At 59.2% G+C, this 17,471-nt stretch overlaps 1 protein-coding gene across 4 annotated transcripts in view; it reads right to left on the minus strand.

Annotated features, from left to right (window-relative positions):
• ADCY7 (adenylate cyclase 7) overlaps window positions 1-16,597 on the minus strand; it is a 55,494-nt gene extending 38,897 nt beyond the window's left edge. Inside the window, exon 1 of one of the 4 annotated variants that reach the window (XM_077898475.1) lies at window positions 16,514-16,597. The gene's annotated coding sequence lies outside the window, so the exon portion shown is untranslated. Of the gene's footprint in view, window positions 1-4,460; window positions 4,517-7,896; window positions 7,921-12,019; window positions 12,111-16,513 lie in introns of those variants that run through there. The other 3 variants (XM_077898477.1, XM_077898480.1, XM_077898478.1) reach the window with 3 other exon arrangements.
• Window positions 16,598-17,471: the final 874 nt, after the last annotated feature.

A 17,471-nucleotide genomic window follows, 5' to 3' on the forward strand; every position in this document is an offset into this window, starting at 1 on the left:
TGAGGCGAGCGGCCTCCCATCCACAGTGCCACCTCTTAGTGAGATCAGGGGAAACTGGGCCCCACACACGGCTCTAATCTAAATGCACACCGGCCCCAAAGCTGTGGCACCTGTGGGACTCAGTCTTCCCATCTGCACAGAGGGGCTGGGCCGCAGGCTCCCGCCTCTCCCTGCTCAGCCGGGCAGGGAGCCCGGCAGCCATCCACTTGAGTCAGCGGCACCAGAGGTAGGGACGCCGAACTACTCCCAGGGGCAACAAGGACCTGGATCCCAGAAGACAAAGAGGTGCCCACCGGGGTACTCTGGGTCCTGAGGCGCGGGTGGTGGCACCACCTATGACACGCATGGCCCCGCGTTCCCTAAAAGCCACGCCTGCTGTGCTGCCAACTCCAGGTGGGCACAAGCTCCTCCCTAGGTCATGAGGGCTCCCGCCCCCATCACCTCCAGCCGGGCCCAGGAGGAAGCCCAAGAGGTAAGCCCTGAGGGCCATGTCTGGGAATCAGGGTACCCACAACAAAGACCTCAGTTTGTTTCTCTCCCCCTGGGCACAGTCCTAGGTAATTCCCTCCAGTGGTCAACGTGGGTAAGGGTACAGACCAGGGCATAAAGGGGAGGATGGAGAGAGGAGGGGGATGACTACAGAGCAAGGGGGGCGGGGCTGCCAAGGGACTGACTCCAGAGCAGACTGCAGGAGCCTCCTCTTCTCCTGAGTTTGGGGACCCCTGAAGGGGAAGCCCTCACATGGGTGACCTGTGCCTGGAAGAGGTGTGAGGCAGGGCAGCAGTCAGCAGAGGGGCTGCACAGGCAGAGAGGGAAGGGGTGAGGCCAGTGCGCTGGCCGAGTCAGGTTGGGGGTGCTGGCCAGAGTGCACAAGTGGCCCCAAGGGGTAGAACTGGCCTGCAACAGGGGGGCTGGGACCAGAGGACCCCAGAAGCCAGAAGAAGGCGCTCAAACGTGACACAGGCGGGAGAACTGGTGGAGGGTGTGTGTCAGAGGAACCCAGGAAGCCCGCCAGCCCCCTCGCCTGGGTCCCACCCCACGGGGACACAGGGCCAGTGCTCAGACAGCACCTGGGAAAGAGCTGCCGTCGGGGTCACAGGAGAAGGGACGGCAGGAGAAGGGACGATCCAGTGTCGTGAGAGAAGGGTCATGGAAGAGGAACTGAGCCACCTCTGACCCAAGGCTCACCCCACCCCAACACCTAGAGGGCTTGCAGGGGAAAATCGGGAAAGGTGGGTACTCCGGCCCACGTCTGCTCCCGGGATCCACCAACACCCCAAGCCTGACAGGGCTGGCTGTGAAATCTGGGGGCAGCAGCAGGTCAAGCCAGATGCCCAGGGCCAACGCATGGGCGCCCTGCCACCCGCCCTGGGCGCTGGGGGTGGGAGAAGCCCTCGTGGGTGGGTGGAGGCAGAGCCTGAGGCGGGGGCAGAGCTGGAGGGCCCAGGCAGGGGAGCGGCTGGAAGGCTCGGGCCACCAGCAGGGCAACTCCTGCCCTGGGTGTGCTGGGCCCAGACACTTGGGAAGAGTTTTCCAGGTGTATGTGGCTCTCTGGGCAACCTGCCTGGGCACGGCCACTTTACAGATGTGAGAGGACAATTAGCCAGAGGCTGCAGGCTCCCAAGGAGGCCCCTCCCCCAGCCCTTCCCATCCTGACCACCCAGGTCCCTTCCTCAGCCACGTCCACCCTCCCACCCGAAGCAGGACAGGCGGAGGAGAGCCCCCAAACACAGCTACATGGCAGCGGTAACACCTCCCCTCGAATCGTGGCTCTGCGGCACCAGATGCAACGTGTCACCCTGTTTAAGCCTATAACCACCTGATACATGGGGAACCATGAGCAACCCATTTTGCGGATGCCAGAACCTGGCTCAAATACCTGGGCTCACCTCACTGGCAGCAGGCAGAGTGAGGCCCCGGGGGAGGGGGCTGGACCCAACGACCTCCAGAAGACCCCTGCCTCTCTGGCTGTTCAGATGTGATGGTCTCGTTCACTGAACCCAACTAACTCCCCGCTCGCAGCTGCACAGCTCTTTTCAAACATGCTAAATGCCCAAGAGGCCACCATCCCAGCTCCCCCTCACCCCCTCCCTGAGACCGGGCCCCATGGAAGGCTAGAACCAGCCACTCTGATTGCGGTGTGCGGGGTGACCCACTCTGCTCCCCGAGCAGTCCCAGAACGGTCCCGGCTGGATGAACCCTGCCCTCAGCCTGGGCAACTGAAGATGGAAAGTTGCCATTGGCTCAGAGTGAATGTGCCCCGCGCCCTCTTTCTCCAGGACAGGAGAAAGGATGTGGGGCACTGAGGGGTGCGTCAACAGCCACCTCTCAACAATCTCCCCTAGGATAGGATGGCAAGTCATAGGATATCCAAAGGGTCAGATCACACAGCACCCAGTGGAAGCAGGACCCCAGGACACGTCCCAGGAGGCAGGGCCCAGGTTTGGAAGAGCCCCGAGCCTGAGCCAGCCCCAGCCCCAGCCCCAGCGCAGCAGGTGCAGACAGGGGACAGGCCAGGCCCAGGGTTGGGGACCTACTCCAGGGAACCAAATTTCTCATTCCCCACAGTGACGATCCCCCTCCCACTAACCCTTCAAAGCCAGCCAAGCCCTGGCTCTGCTGGGCCGCACCCAGCCTCTCCAAAGAGGAGGCACCTTGTCCTGACCCCACCGTAGGCCTCAGACATGGTGGCTCTCTGTGACAGTGTGTGTGCCTGGAGAGCCCTGCTGACTGCCTCGCTGTGTGACCCAGGACAGCAAAGTGCCCTGCTGGGCCTCTGTCTTCTCCTCTGCAAAGTGGGGCTGCAGGGTACCTACCACACAGGGTGGGGGTGAGCAAAGCAGGAAATGGGTCAGACCAAGAGTTATAAACTGTAAAGGGAGGATGCACGTCCCCACAACAACATCTGAGAGAAAGTCTGACCTTTCTCTCCTCTTGAAAAAGAACTTTGGCCTGTTTGTGGAGGCCCTCGTCCTGTCTCATGGCATCACTCGCTGCCTGGGCCCTCCCTGCACCCACCCCCACTCCTCCGGGACCCACAGGAAGACAGCCCCTCTCAAGACTCACTCCTGGCCAAGGGGCCCCTCGAGACCCCCCTGTCTCCAGCCCCCAGAAAACGGCTGCCAGTAAACAGCCACCGCTTCGCACTAAAACTCTACAGGACAGGACACTCTTCCCCCCACAAAGTTCACACCTTCCCTTCTGAGGGCCCAGAATCCGGAACAATTGGAGAGCCTCCCTCCCTCTGCACCCACACCTCACATCGGAAGCCACAAGAAAACCCCGGAAGGCCCCCATCTGGAGGTGGGGAGACCCACAGCTTGGTCAGAAACAGACCCTCCCAGAAGAGACCCTCCCAGGCTCCGGGCCTGCAGACGCCTGCACTTCCGGCTGAGCCGGTCCCTCTGCACTTCCTCTTAGGTCTGCTCACTTCTCGTTTCAGTATCTTCTTCAGCCTTGTCCCAGGCACAGAGACCCCAGGAAGTCACAGATCCAAGGTCCCATGCACAGGTGGCTCTTTTCTTTCTCAAATGCATCAAAATAAATACCTAGCAAATTTTAAACACGTCCGTCCACAGATGGGCTAAACACCCCTCCCCCAGAGCCCCCATCTGGGAAACGCTGGCCTCGTCACTCTCACCTCGGCCACCCTCACGTCCACCCTCACGTCTGGGGCCGACGGCCCACGGCCATGCAGCCATCCAGACAGAGACGGCCCTGGACTCCGGCCACCCGGCCAGGCGTCAGGGGGCCAGGGACCCTGCTGCACAGACGCCCAGCCCTGCCCCTGCCTTCCTCCCCCTACCCCCCCAAGGGCTGGCCAAAGAGGAAGCGCCCAGTGCCAGCTGTCCTGAACCCCGGGTGGTGACACAGAAACGAAGCACCTGCTTCACCCTCCAGGCATGGGTTTGGATGAACACAAAGAACGATCCAGAAGGACTTACTCGCAATGGTCCACGTCTGTCCCGGGGGGGGGGGGGGCTTGGGTTGGGAGAGGCTGGGGGAGAGGAAGACTATTCCATTTTCCTGAGGCATCTTGGTTCTGTCCCTTGGGCATGTTTCACTTTCAGAGTTTGGGGGTTTTCTTTTGGGGGGGGCGGGTATTTTTCTTTTGAACTTAACAAACTAAGCCCGGTTGCCTCTCCCTCGCTGTTACTGTCGCAGAGAGAAGTAAAGTGTCCTTGCAAATGTACAGTTACACACTTGAAAAGAAAAGGGGCCACCCGAGAGTCTGGGGCACGGCCACGGTAGTAAGGTCCTGTGTCCAGGGGCCGCCCCCGTGTCCCGCAGCCCAGACCCTGGCACCCCGGCCCCGCAGCCCCCCTTTACCTGGCTCTCGTCCGGGCCCCCCGGGCTGCCAGGCCAGGGTCTGCGCCCGCGTGGAGGCGGCCCTGCCCACCCGCCCCTGCTCGGCGGCGCGTCCGGGCGCACACATGCGAAGCCGGGCCCCGGGGACCTACCCGCCGCCGCCGCGGGCGCATCTGGGACCCACCACTTCCTGCTCCCCGGCAGCCGCTGCACAAAAGCGGAGGCTGAGCCCTGAGCTCGGCGCCTCCGGGAGGGGGGGCTCTCCCAGCTGCAGCGGGGGCCTCAACAGAAGTGGGGAGAGGCATCGGGCCAGGCTCCTGGCTCCAATGACTTCATGGAAATTGGAAGCTTGAAGCTGGAACGGTTTTCAAAAAGTGAAAATAAAACAAGCACCACAGCCTCCGTGAGAAGCCCCGAGAAGATGGTGGAGGCCGCCGGGAGCAAATGCATCCTTGAGGAGCATTAAGGAGAGAGCAGCCCAGCAGGGAGCCCCATCCTGGTGCTGCTCACAGGCATGGCCCAAGCCTCAGTTTCCCCACCCATGTACTGATGAGCTTCATCCATCCCGGAGAGGTCAAAGGCCTCCAGTCTCACCTGCTGCCTGTCCATTCCGCAGCTGCCCCCAAGCCAAGGCCCATGCCCGGAGCTGCTATTCTGAGCAGCTCGAGCAGCCCCAGGAGGCCAGAAATCAAGCCCCTTCTACTTTGCCAGCCCTCAGTTTCCCCATTGGGATCATGCAGTGCTCAGTGGTGAGGCAGCAGGCTAGGAAGGGCTAGGAAGCAGGGAGCAGAAGGCTCCTAAAATAGAAGGGAAAGGCCCTCCTGGTCCTCAGGGACCAAACTGAACTTGTGACCTGGGGTCCCAGGAGCTCCTTCTACCTTTTATCCTGACAGCAAAGCCTATTGTTTGGTAGCAGAGAGGAGAACACAGCCCGACCTCCCCAGCTGACACTCCTGCCTTCCCCCAGGTCTCTCTTTCAGCTCCCTCCTCACAGGAGGCAGGGGCCACGCTCCTCCCTTCTGACCTGCTGCACCCCCAGCCCTGGCCACTGGGCGCCTGACACCCCAGGCCTCACCCAGACTTCCGGCAGGCAGGGCCTGCACACGCAGGCTAATGATCAGCACTCAGACACTGACTGTGTGCTGGCATCGTGCACAGCCTGCCCAGCAGCCCCATGGGGAAGGTCCTGCTCTCACGCCCCTTCTGATCCCCTCCCTCACCGGGGATCTCCAAGCCCCAGCACTCGGTGCTCTCTAACTTGCTGAGCAAACTGCCCCACAGGAGGGGCAGCCTTGGGCTTTCTCAGTGTCATATCGGGAACACATTTCTGCTCACACCAGGTGCCAGGGCACAAGCATGGCCCCAACCCTTTGCTGTCCCGCTCGGCGACACCTGCTCTCCTCTCTGTGGCCAGGACACAAACGTGACTTGGATGCAGCCCCTGATGCCAAGCTCCCAAGCCAAGCCATGCCCACTGAGGCCAACACAAATGTCTGGGAGAATCACCCAGGAAGATGAGACACACGGCCCCAGAGCTCAGGGAAGAGAGACAGCAACCCCCTGGCTCCCCCGGGAGCCACACTCTGAGAAAGTGGCAAGACCACGGAACAGTGGGCAAGAAGGAATAAAAGCACAGCAGAAACAAGGTGGAGAGGGCTGTCAGGCAGCCACAGGACAAAGAACGCCGAGCCCCAAGCCAACATCTTGGCCTCATCTGACACCCAGATGTCAAGCCCTCCCCCTCTGGAGGAAACCCACAGCATCCAGGGCATGTGGGGCTCCAGGCAGGTTTCTGGAAGGGGAGTGGGAGCAGAGAAACACCATATGTACTACAGTCGCCTCATCTTTTCCTTCCCCTAAAGTCAGGGGGGCTCCCCATATCCCAGAGGAGGCCCAGAGGGGTCAGAGCAATCGGGCTAGTGATTTCCCAGCCCAGCCCCTGTCCCATGGATGAGGAAGGAATAGGCTTCCAGGCACCAGAGTCAGAGCCCCCCTGAGCAACCCTGGCCAAGTTGTGTGATCTGGGCAGTCCAGGAGCCCGTCTGTAAGGTCATCCAGCTCCTTGGGAAGCTGGGCGGCTTAGGTGAGAAACGTGTGTGAGGCACATACTAAGTGCTCAGTTAAAGCCAGAAAGCAAGGGAGGCCAGGCCAAGTGGGTTCTCTCAGCCCCAAACCCCAGATCCTGGCTCTACTGCATGCCTGCCCCAGTCACAGGCCTTCGTGGAGGCCTTAGCCTCCCTACAACTCATGTTTCCACCTTCTCCGACCAGGAGTCAGAAGGCCCTCCTTCCAGCCTGGAACTTAAAACCAGCTGCATGACTTCAAGCAGCCTCCTCCCTGCTGGAAACCCAGTTTCCTGCCCGTTAAGTGAAGCACTGAGCCCGGGCATGTCCATATGTTCCCAGCACAGGAAAGAAAGGGATCCCAGCACATCCCTGAGCCCACGTTCCAAGCCTCACTCTTTCGTGCCTTGACTCAGACCCTTCTGCCACCAGGAATGGTCAAAACACCCATCCTGCCGAGACAAGTATAAATGCCACCTCTTCCAGGAAGCCTTCCCCAGTGTCCCATCACTACCGCCTCTGGGCCGCAGAGCGTCCAGGCCTCTCCACGGAGGGTTAATAGTGCTATACCCTCCTGCTGCAGTAACCATGTCTGCTCTGGTAACGGCTCCCTGTTCCTATGGGGAACCGGCCCTTCGGCGGTGGGCTTGTCACCACTGTCCACTGAGGAATGGGCACGGCACTCAAAGGGATCCAGTGAGATCCAATTCTGGGACTTTGGTTGGAACTATATAGGAAAAAGGTGCTCCTTCCAACAGCCTGGTAGGATGTGAGCTAGAAGCTACTGGCCCTACCTTTGCCTCTGCAGTAGCCAGCCTCCAAATGACTTCCAACAACCCTCAGCATTCATGCCCCCCGCACGACCTTCTTGACCCCCCAAATATTGCAAGCCTCAGATGTGTGACTTCTGAGGCCACAAAAGACACCGTGGCTTCCGCCTCATCCCCTCTTGGATGACTGGTTCCGGGGGAAGCCGGTGAGGACCCTCGAGCACTCCCATGGCGGGACCCGAGGGCCCTTCCTCAGCCAGCACCATGCTGCCAGCCCTGTGATGGAGCCACCTTGGAAGCAGAGCCTGCAGCCCCAGTCACAAGCAGAGGGACCCCCTCCGGCCACAGAGGCCCCGGCCTGCTGAGGAGTGACCCGGGAGACCCATCTCTCCCCGGTGCCAAGGCACTCAAGAGGCCCCCAGGGACATCTCTGCCTAACTAACCTGCACTCGGATTCTCCCAAGAGCCCAGAGCAGAGACACAGCACCCACTGCGCCACCAGCAGTGAGGGTGCCCCTCCCGCCCAGCCGCCTGGGAGGACAGAGCAGGCCAGCCCAGCCCTGGCGACGGGTCTGCTGGCCTCAGCTCATCCGGGCTCATGGCCAGGACGACTGCACTGAGGTCCCCACGGAGGGGTCCTTGCTGAGGCAGGCACAGCCTTGTGGCCCCGTCACTCACCTTCCTTCCAGACTGATTTTTCACAGTGGGGGCAGGGGCGGGGGGGGGGGGGGGTGCATTCCAAAGCATCAACTCACCTCCGGCCCCTCTGCCTTCATCTCTTCCTGGCTGTGGGCTCAGGGATGCGCTGGGATCCCTTTTTTTTTTCCCCAGACTGGGAACATATGGACGCGCTCGGGCTCACTCCTTCACCCTACAGGCAGAAAACCGGGTTTTCGGAGAAGGGGCTGGCTGAGGTCATGCAACTGGTCACAAGTGACAGGATGGAACTAGGGCCTCCTAACTCCTAATCAGTGGTGGTCCTCAAGGGCAGCTTGGGGTGAGCCTCAAAGCCACTCCAAATAAACACATGTGCTAAGTAAACAGCATCTTAGCTATTACACTCGGCTCCTCTCAACCACTGCCCCTCCTCTGCAGGAACCCGCCGCTTGTCGCGGGTCCAGTGCCAGAACAAGGAGAGAGGAACAGCCCTACATCCTATGATGCTGGTGGTACAGCCCACCGGAGGGCAGAGGACTGACTCCCTTGACCCCGACGGCCTCAGCCTCTGCCAGGCCTGGGAGACGGGGCTTTGGAGAAGGAAGGGGGCAGCCAGGGTCACAGTGTGTTGAGTAACAGCAGAGAATCTTAAAAGAACAGATGTGAAAGCTACTGCCCTGCCAACCAAAAGTCCTCATTTCCTTTGAAAAACTTGGCAGCTGGGCCCCGCCAGCAGTCGCCTGTCCTTCCCCACACCCAGCTGCAGTGTGAACTACTGAGCGTGGGGAGGAAGGCCACGCTCCCCGCCCAGATCCTAGGCAGGGGATCACCACCGTGATGCTACACCATGAAAGCGGCAGCCACGGACCTGTGTGCAGAGTGCCACCTCTCTTTCACTTAACAATATCACAGCTGTGCATGTATTTTTTGTACACAGGAAAATCTAGGGGCGCCTGGGCAGCTCAGTCAGTTAAGCATCTGCCTTCGGCTCAGGTCATCATCTCAAGTTCATGGGATCAAGCCTGCATTGGGCTCCGACCTCAGTGGGGAGTCTGCTTCTTCCTCTCCTTCTCCCTCTGCCTGTCCCCCCTGCTCATGAGTGCCTGTGTGTGTTCTCATTCTCTCAAATAAATAAATAGGGCAGCCCCGGTGGCACAGACATTTAGCACCGCCTGTAGCCCGGGGTGTGATCCTGGAGACCTGGGATCTAGTCCCACGTCAGGCCCCTGCATGGAGCCTGCTTCTCCCTCTGCCTGTGTCTCTGCCTCCCCCCCCGCCCCCCGCCTCTCTCTCTGTCTCTATGAATGAATAAATAAAATCTTTTAAATAAATAAATAATCTTTTAAAAAAATAATCTAGAAGGCTATTCCCAAATCTTAGGAGTTACCACTAAGTTGGTAGAATTTAAGTCTTATTTTCATAGCTATCTTTTTTATGACTATTTTCCAATTTTCTTTAAAAAAATTAACTACCCGTTTTATTAAGAGATACCAGGGAAAAGGATCATGAAGAAAAAACAAGAAGGGAAAACAATGTCCTGAGAGTGGAAGTTCTCCCCCAGCACCAGACTCTGGCACCACTTGTAACCAGGTGGAAATGGAAGGGTAAATTGTAACTAAAAATGCTATTATGCTAAAGCCACCAAACGTCAGCGCTGCCAGCCCCCCAGCAGGAGCTTGCAAGCCTGCCTCCATCTGGAGCACGCTCTTGTGCACAACGAGATCAGATCAAGCCTCCACATAGCTCTCCTGATTTACAGGAGGTTCACAGGGGTAAGGGATGTGTTACACATGATAGGAGGCTCCAGTATTAGGAAAAGGGATCTGGCTTCAAACCCCTCCCGTAGAGCAAAACAAAACAAAAACAACTCATGGCTCCAGGGAAGGAGGGAAGTAATGACCATCAGTCCTACAGAGGAAAGACGGAAGACTTGAGAATAATGTCATGCGATCTCATTATAGAGACCTTACTGGGACCCACATTTTCAAAAACCAAAATAGATCTATATTTGACGTGTATGGAAGGATTGGACATTTGAACCCTGAATGGCCAGCTACAATCATAGAGAATACTACTAGGTTTCAGGTGTGGTAATAATCCAGGGGTGGGGGGTGAGTCCTTATCTTGCAGTAATAAATGCTACAACTTGTCCAGATGAAGCAATAGGTCTGGAGGAGAGGAAGGAGGGAGGACTGGCCAAGAGTGGGAAGGTGGCAGCTAAGGGATGGGTATGTGGGGGCGGTCATGCTCTTCTGTCTTCCCTGGTATCGGGTAATCCTTCCCTAGGGAAGCTGAGACATGGGCCCTGGAGGAAGTCTGGCACCTTGTCCTGTTCAGAGTGTCGGCAATGAAGCAGGGCTGGTAAGCCTCTTCCCACAGATGGGAAATGGGCCGTGCTGGGAGGGAAGGCCACTCACCTGGGGCCTCAGGACCAGAACCTAAGGACAAAGCCAGACTCAATCCCACTCCTGACCCAACCCCCCAGACCACACAGGATGAGCTCCCAAACTGAACCCCAGGCCCTGGTGCAGGAGGCCGCAGGGTCCCAGGCTCCGCAGTCACCCCGCAGCCCCGGGGCAGAGGCACACCTCTTCCTTGGCCTCGGCCTCCACCCACCGCCCCCACAGGAGCAGAAAGGCTGCCAGTATCACCCAGGGTGCCAGGATGAACCCCTCTCCCTGCAAATTTCTCATGAGAGCCCCTCCCTGTCTCATCCTCTGACCACAAAGCAGCTTCCCAGGAGCGGAGCGCCCTCCACGCCCCAGACACTGCCTGCGCAAACCTGTGTCTGCAACGCGGGGGTGTGCACCCCTACTCATTCACCCCACACAAGGAGTCCCCAACGAGTACAAACCCTTCACTGCCCGCTCTTCGGAGTAATGCTCTAACCACAAAAATATCGCACCAACCTACAAGTCCAGCAATAGGGGACTGAGAAAATCAGCCAGAGCTGCTCGGGGACGGGGACGGAAGGCTGGGCCAGCCTGCTGTGTCTGAGAACCCCAACGACTGCGCTCACCAAGCGAGGTGGGCACCCCGGACAGATGGAACTGTCCTTAGAGGACAGTAAAGAAATGTGTCCTGTGCAATTTGTTTTCTTGTCCTTTGTTTGGGGAAGAAAAAAAGAGTCCTCCCGAAGGATACACACCCGTATGTTAATGATTGCTTGAAGAATACAGATTCTGGCTTTTGTCCTCACTTTATTGCTTGAGTTTTCTGATTTTTCAATAATAAATGTGAATTCTCTCTGTAATTAACATAAAAAATTCAAGCCGCTTAAAAGGAAGATGTGGGCTGACTGTGTCCTCCTCCTGGGAACGTCAGTGAGAGCCTTGGCGGAGGCAGAAGCAGCACGGCTGTGGGGCCTCTGGCGGTCACAACGCCACTCTGAGCCTCGGTTTCCCCATCTGCTGGGGAGGCCCGCCATCCCCGTGGAGCCGGCTCCCTCCCCTGTGAGCTGAGGACTGTAAGACACACCTGCAGAGTCAGGTAGACAATGCCTGCCCAGCCTGGGCCTCTCCCACCCACCCCGTGGACAGCCAGGCCCATCTCCGGACTTCGCCCATCGCTCTGCCTCTCGGGCACTCCTGAGCCTGCGTGTCAGAGGCCAGGCGCTGGGAGGAACAGTCCTCACGGCCACACATGCAGGAGTCCACCTGGCTCCAGGCTGACCTGCCAGTCCCTTGAATCCTTCTGACTGCTCCCCAGGAAGATGATATAACCCCTGGTTCTTCTGCAGAGGAAGAACCAGATGCTCCGAGGGGACAAGTCTTCCTATCTGCACACACAAAGCAAGTTGAAGACCGCAGCCTGGAGACCCTCCAGTCACGGGGCTCTGGGGGCAGAGGTACCAGTCAAGCATCCTGCATCCTTTTGGAAGAGCCAGGCGCCCTGCCGAGGGCTGCAGGCAGCATCGAGGAAGGCCTGGGAGCTGATGGGGCACATAGCAGGCTGGAGCCACAGAGCCTCAGGCTCCCATTCCTCCTCCCCTGCGGCCCAGGCTGTCCCCCCACCCCCACCCCCCGCACCCAGTAGTTGAATATAGGCTCATTGTAGCACCCTCTGGATGGAGAAGTGGGCTGGGAGGAGACTGAAGGGGACATCATGCGGGCGGGGAGGAACCCAGCCTTGGGGCCTGGCACCCCGGGATCATGTGTGTAACAGCACTTCCCCAGGACAACACACTCAGAGCCCCAGAGGCCAGGGGTTTGGGACACTAACCAGTGAGGCCGGTGGGCCTAGCAGGAACGTAGGCAGGGTTACAGGCCTCCTGAGTCAGCAAAGGAAACCAGAAATCTGGGTTTGTGTGCAGAATGTCACAGCTTCATATTCTGGCAATGAATCCAAAATAAATTGTAAGCAGCTCTCCTATCGGTGCTCTGGACTTACTGCTGTGTGACCCAGAGCAAACCACTTAACCTCTCTGGACTTCAAGTGTATCATCTATAAAGTGGAAAAATAACACAGGTTACTGTGACGATAAGCTACACTTTGCCCATACTAATGAGAATAAGCAGCCATGGTGAGCAGCGAATGTGCGCTGAGCGCAGGTACCATTCTGAGTAATGTGAATTAGTGTCATTTCTTTTTTTTTTTTTTTAAAGACTTATTTATTTATTCATTCAGAGAGAGCGAAGAGAGAGGCAGAGACACAGGCAGAGGGAGAAGCAGGCTCCATGCAGGGAGCCTGATGTGGGACTCGATCCCGGGTCTCCAGGATCACACCCCGGGCTGCAGGCGGCACTAAACCGCTGCGCCACCGGGGCTGCCCAATTAGCGTCATTTCATTCTGACCGTTAGGCATTTTTTTAACTTCATATTTTGCCTATTTGTGCTGTTTTGCCTCACTTTATGATCTGTCAATATACGTCTCTCTTCAACATGTGAAAGTGGATTGCTTACCCTGTGCCCCTCTACCCCTAAATACTTCAGCACGTGTTTCTTAAGAACAAGGACCCAGGACACCTGGGTGGCTCAGCAGTTGAGCATCTGCCTTCGGCTCAGGGTGTGATCCCAGGGTTCTGGGATCGAGTCCCACATCAGGCTCCCTGCAAAGAGCCTGCTTCTCTCTCTGCCTGTGTCTCTGCCTCTCTCTGTGTGTCTCTCACGAATAAATAAAAAAAATCTTAAAAAAAAAAAAAAGAAGGACCCATATAACTAGCTATCAGGTCAGTTAACACGGATACAATGCTTTTATCTACAGTTCATATTCAGTTTGGTCAACTGTCCCAATAGCATCCTTCACACAATTTTTTTTTTCCAGCCTGGGTTCACATTCTGAGTTTGGTTGTCCCGTCCCCTTGGTCAACTTTAACCTGGAACCTCTCCTTGGCCTTTGAAGATAAGTATTCTTACTGTCTCCATTTCACAGATGAGAAACAAGCTCAGAGAGGGTGAAGCAGTTGCTCGAAGTCACACAGCCAGGAAATGTGGAGCAGAGACAAGCTCAAGAGGTCCCCTCCAGAGGCTGCCTTCTTGTCTACCAGGCGTAAGAGCTTGCAAATAATAGCCTTTGTTGTTAATGGCTGGAAACAGTGGCTCCCTCTGCAAACAGCCCGACTGCTCCCAGCCACCTCACTCAGCAGGTGGTCATTAACGGAAGGAGTGGCCTCCTCCTGCCAGCTCCGTACACCTGGCAATGGCCCTGGCCTGATGCCCACCACCCCACCCTGCAGGGCTCCATTTAGCCCCCTCTATAATAAGCTGGGAGACAGGGCAGTGGAAGGCTGCTGATGGGAGGGGACCCTGGCTCCCACCTCCCTGTTTCCCCCTCTTAAAGGGACCATTCAGGCTCAAATGTTCCATGTCCCAAAGGCAGAGGAAGGCAAATGCCTCCCAAAAACAAAGCCTGAGGTCAAAAGGGCCCCCAGGCCGGGTCCCTGACCCCCAGTCCACCAGCACTAAATGAGACCCCTGAGCTCCACTGTCCAAGAGGGGACTGAGCGCTTTCTAAGACACATGATGGGGCTGCATGGGAGGGAAGGGTTTACAGGAAGAAGGAACAGCAAGCCCAAGGGCTGGGAGGTAGGAATGGAGTTCTCAGTGCAGGGAGCAGAGGACACAGGACTCGAGGGGTCGCACAGCCTGCGGTACTCAGAGAGGGGAAAGAGCCTGGGGGCGGCTCCCACACTCGGCTTCCTCAGTGAGGACCCTCAGGGATGCAGAGTCATCCACTGCTCTCTGGGTCCGGAGCCCCCATCCCCAGTGCCAGCGCAGGCCAGGCATCAGCACAGGACACCACTCGCTTTGGTTCCCGACTAGGTGTGGCCCAGGGCCTGGAGGCTGCCATCATCCCCCACCCTCCGTTCCCATCCGTCTGCCAGCCAGCCAGCCCCCACCAGATGACCCTCCAGCAGCTGGTCATGAGCCACAGCTCTCCTCAGATGGGCAGTAAGAGACACACGCTGCCAACTCCTAGGAAGGTCTGCAATCCTAGAGCGATTAGGATTTTGTTTTCTGCCTGAGTTCCAGGCTGTTCTGTTGGTTTTCAGGCTAATCCATGCTGAAACATCTCAAAATCCTGGGACCTTCCCTTTGGACACCCTATTAAATTCGGAAATTTACATCTGTCCCCAGACCAGATCCACAAACCCTGGTCCAAGCTTCAGAGGCTGCAGAATTCTTCTTGAAAAGCGTTCCAGGGCAGATGAAAAAGGAATAAAGTTTTGCTTTTCTTCTTTTTAGACAATTTTGAAAATACAGGAAGCATGAATAAATAAGAAAATGATCCATCATCAGACCCCGCCTCCCCAAAGATGTCCCAGTGAAGACCTCTCCTTGTCTGTCCTTCTCCAGTGTCCAACAGGACACAAACTGGCCTGCCCACCGTGTGAGGCTCTCCCTACAGAGGTGTTCGGGGTCAACATGCACCCACCTTGTCTCCCCCGAGGACGAGTGGGCCCAGGAGGACACTCAAGGCTGCAGTCGGCCGTGGAGTCAACATAAGCTCTAACCCCCTATCAGCAGTGCCTGTGTGCCCAGGTACAGAGGAAAGGGGGCCAAGAGGTGGAGGTCAGCAGCAAAGTCCCAGAGCATCCTCGGGTTAAAAGGCAGAAGCAGGAGGAAGGGAGAGAGGTGAGCAGGTGATGTGTTGTGCCCTGGGGGTGCGGGGGCGTGTGGATTTAAGGAGCCCACTTGAGACACTTGAGCCTGTTGGAGTGAGGTCTGGTTCCTGATGTGCACTTGATCAGACCTGCCCAGAACCATGACACAATAAGACGAGAAGACCAGGAGGCCAGGCCCTCGTTCCAGCTCCAGGCTTAACTTGTTCAAGACCTTTGATGCCCTCAGCTTTCCCACCTGTGGATGGGGCCGGCCATTCCAGCCCTAACTCACAGGATCAGACAATACAAGGGACATGCTGCGGCTCTATAAGCCGTCGGGCCTGGAAAACCAAGGATCCCACCTCTCCCTGCCCTCCTCCATAAAAGGCCCAAATGCAACCACCCTTTTTTAAGAGCATTCAAGGGCTGAGGGAAGAGACCCCACATGTGAAGATCGAGAACACTCAGCCTTGGGGGAGGCAGCTGCCCACCTCTGCTCCCCCGGCACAGCTAGCCACTCCGCTGGGACCCGCTGGCTACCCTCGAGGTCTGCCCCCTGCACTTCCAGGTCCACACCAGACAAGCTCCCCTCTACCAGGAGGGCAGCTGCCCATGTGGCAACGCAGTGACTGAATAACAGAGTCCCCTCTGCCTGGTGGCCGGGGACCACCACAGTCCTGCTGGTCATTCATCACACCCCCGTTGTGAGCATCACTCTGGACCAGGTCTGCGGGGTGCCAGGACACCTGAGGCAGGTCCAGATGTGGCCGTTCTGGGCACGGCGCCCCCACCCAGGCCCACTGTGCTCCTCTTCTGAAAGGCTGCGCTAAACTCTGCTTCCAGCTTGACTCTGGGACTCGGAGGGGACCCAAGATAGAAACCAGAAGCGAAAACACCTTCAAAGGGCACTGAGGAAGGCTCCAGCACCCCTCCCCCAGCCAGGGTCAGTCACACCTCTACCCATTTCCTCCACTCACGGTGGGCCTTAGGTTTCAGGTTTCCCCCCGTGGGATCCAAGCCAGGGGCCAGCGCCTTGCCCTCCCCCCATCCCCCGCACCCTTAACAGGCGGAGGGGCCCGCTCACCCCGCAGGGGCTGTATTGGCCCCCCCAGCCCCGGGTCTGCCCTCACTCAGCCTTCTCCCCATGAGTTATTGTTACTTTAAACACACTCTACTGGCCCCCGGGCCCGGGCCTTGTCCAAGTCTGGGAAACCCAACCGCCCGGCCCCTCCGGTGAGCCTGCCGGCCTCGCTCGGACCCGGCCGGCGCGGGGCAGGCGCGGGAACCACGGGGCCGCGTCCCTCCGGCAGGCCTCAATCTTGCCATCCGGAAAGTGGGCCCGGGCCTGACCCCCGCCCGCAGGCGCTGTGTCGGCGAGGGGACTCCCGCGGCCCCCGCCGGGAAGGGGGGGCCCGAGGGCCCGGGGAGGGGGCACCCCGGGAGACCCGCCCCAAACCTCGGGGGCGCTCGCCCGCCACCCCCGCCCCGCAGGCACCGGGTCTCCGCCTGGGTGGGGCCGGGCGGGCGCGCGGCCAGGAGCGCGCAGACCCCCGCGCGGCGCCCCCACGACGCGGGCCCCGGGACGCGAACGGCCGCGCGCCCGCCCCTCGGGGTCGCCGCGCCCCCGCCCCCCGCCCCCCGCCCGCCCGGGCCGCCGCCGCCGCGCGCTCACCTGCAGCCGCAGCTCCCGGGTCCCGCCGCCGCCGCCGCCGCCGCCGCCTCCGCCTCCGCCGCCCGAGTGGCCGCGCCGGCCGCGGGCGGGATCCGGCGGTGCGGGCGGGGGTGGGGGCGGCGGAGCGGCCGCAGGCGCCCCCCGCTGGCCGCCGAGCCCCGAGCCCCGAGCCCCGAGCCGCGCCCCGCAGGGCCCGACCCTCCGGCCCCACGCGGGCGCCCCCGCCCCGCCCCGCCCCGCCCCGCCGCGCCGCTCGTTCCCCGGGAGTGCGCCCGCGACCACCGCCGCCCGCTCCCGGGCCCGCCTGCACCGGGGCAGGAAACCAAACCTTCCCCCAAAACAGTTTTTGCTCAAAGTCACGCACGTGTTTGGATGCACCAGGTGCTGCTCCACCCCCGGAGGGAAACACTTTCTAGCAAACTCTTTCAGCTGTTGCTGCTCCAGATCACACTACCCCCCTTCCAGGAACGCCCCTTTCTAGAAGGAACCATAGACTTGGGGCTAAGGCACTCCTGCCAAGACGAAGGGAGCTTAGGTGGAAACTTTCCATCCCTCCCCGGCCTTCAACTCCCGGGTGCGTGGAGATGGGAGCCCTCCTCGCACCCCACGCCGCCCCCAGCACGGCATTCGCAGACACCGGTTAGACAGGGCCCGCCTAAGAAAGCAGGTATCCTCAGAAAGTAGGTGCCTAACCCCGTCGTGACCCCACTCGCTGCTGCCTACGGCCCAGGGTGGGGCCCCAGAATTGGCAGCCAAACATCTGCCCTGTCTCCGAGGCACCCGGGCTGGGTGAGCAAGAAAGCGCTCCTGAGTCACAGCTGGGAGGGACAAAGGAGACGACAGAGGGGAAACCCAGAGCAGCGCAGCGCAGCGTGGACCTGAGGCCCATCGTGGAAGGACGGCTTTGCGGGGAAGGGTCACGCGGGCAGCAGTGGGGCCGCTTCGGAAGCCCCGACCC

Source organism: Canis aureus, chromosome 5, assembly GCF_053574225.1.
Source record: "Canis aureus isolate CA01 chromosome 5, VMU_Caureus_v.1.0, whole genome shotgun sequence".
NCBI classification, from domain to species: domain Eukaryota; kingdom Metazoa; phylum Chordata; class Mammalia; order Carnivora; family Canidae; genus Canis; species Canis aureus.